The sequence below is a fragment of the Octopus bimaculoides genome, chromosome 19 (genome assembly GCF_001194135.2).
Source record: "Octopus bimaculoides isolate UCB-OBI-ISO-001 chromosome 19, ASM119413v2, whole genome shotgun sequence".
In the NCBI taxonomy this organism is placed as follows: domain Eukaryota; kingdom Metazoa; phylum Mollusca; class Cephalopoda; order Octopoda; family Octopodidae; genus Octopus; species Octopus bimaculoides.
The window spans coordinates 11170095-11172330 of NC_068999.1; positions in this window are offsets into that span (position 1 = coordinate 11170095).

Below are 2236 nucleotides of genomic sequence, written 5' to 3' on the forward strand. Positions count from 1 at the left end.
AGTGGGCAAATCCCATTCCTATCGTTGCGTTTGATTGTTTCAAACTTCTTCATAGCTCCTTTGTAAACCCTGATCCTTTCTTTATGGCTGTAACCCGAGAACTGCATGCGGTGGACGAAATGTTGTATATGTCTCTTTAATTCTGTAGGGTCGCACATGCAGGAGACATTTCGCATTACTCTGACGAGGTCTGCCATCAATATGTTGAATTTGGCATTGTCCGCAATAGCCGAGTTCCGGTGGGTCAGGTACTTGGAGGCCATATACTTGGAGGCTATATATATATATATATAGATAGATAGATAGATAGATACATAGATAGATAGGGAGTAGAGAGACTGGAGGTGAAAGGGACAGAGAGGCAGAATGAGAGAGATAAAGGGAGAATGATTCCCGTGTATTGGACTGATAGAATTTTCAGAAAGTCAGAAAATGCCTCCAGGTATTTTTCTAGATATTTACATTCTGAGATCAATTCCCTCACGAAGTCGACTTTGTGTTTGTTGTCTGCGGGTGTAATCGAAAATATATTAAACAAGCCCTCGATTGATGACGTCGACGATGAATCCCACTCTAGATCGGTGGCCATTTGTCTAAACTGGGCAAGACAATAATATATCTCTAAAGATAGAGGGAGCGAAGGACAGAGAGAAACTAGTAATGGTCATAAACTCACTTAGACTTCATAGAAATATTTATTTACATGGACCAGGGAAAATACAGAAGAAAAGTATTGAGTAAGATAATACATAGGTACAATACTCGACAGCTGTTTCAGGAAAACACAGATCAGGATAACGATAATGATCATGATTTGTTGATGAAATATGCAAATCACGGGAATGTAACTGCTTATCGCTCAAATCCAGTTAAAATAAGTCTAGCTCCTCTCATTAAAACAATATTGTCAATATATATATATATATATTCTTTTACTTGTTTCGGTCATTTGACTGCGGCCATGCAGGAGCACGACCGTTAGTCGGACAAATCGACCCCAGAACCTATTTCTTTGTAAGCCTAGAACTTAATATGTCAGTGACATTTGCCGAACCGCTATTCTTACAGGGGATGTAAAGATACTAAATCGGTTGTCAAGCGATGGAGGGGAACAAACACAGACACACACAGACACTCACAAGTATATAAATAAACACACACACACTCACACATACAGACACGCACACACTCACGCACGCACGCACACACACACTCACACATACACACACACACATACACACACACTCACTCACACACACACACACACACATACACGCACACATACACGCACACACACAGACATTCACACTTCGGAGCAAAGTAATCAGCTAACAGCCGTAATTTAACAAAATTAGCGATCCTGAAAATATTGAAATATCAGGCAATAGTACAAACCAACGACCAGCACCTCTATTATTCAGTGTTTGTAACTTGCATTTATTTGGCTTTACAAGATAGTTTTAATAGACTCCTGCGCGTAGCTAAGTAACTTGCTTACCTACCACATGGTTCTGGGTTCTGTCCCACTGCGTGGCATCTTGGGCAAGTGTCTTCTATTATAGCCTCGAGTCGACAAAACACTTGTGAGTGGATTTGGTAGACGGAAACTGAAAGAAGCCCTTCGTATATATGTATATGTATATATATATATATATATGTCTGTGTGTGTTTGTGTGTCTCTGTTTGTCCCCCCAACATCGCTTGACAATCGATGCTGGTTTGTTTACGTCCCCATATCTTAGCAGTTCAGCATAAGAGACCGACACAATAAGTTCTAGGCTTACAAAGAATAAGTCTTGGGGTCGATTTGCTCTACTAGTGGCGGTGCTCCAGCATGGCCGCAATCAAATGATTGAAACAAGTAAAAGAGTAAAGAGTAAAAGAGTATATATGCGTGTATGTGTGTGTGCGTGTGTGTGTGTGTGTGTGTGTGTGTGTGTGTATTTTTGTGCTTGTGTGTGTATAAATATACGTGTACGTATGTACTGCCAAATATATATGTATGCATATGTTTGTATGTGTATATGTATATATGTATTTATACACGTCTAGCGAGACAGAAACTTGGTGGGATTTAGAAAGACAGACAAAAATAGTCAAATACACAAAAACAATGAAGTCGAGACATTGAATCCAAGCTCAGGGAGTGAAATGTGCCTCGCAACCGAGAAATATATATATATATGTGTGTGTATGTATATGAATATATATGTATATATGTATATATATATATATA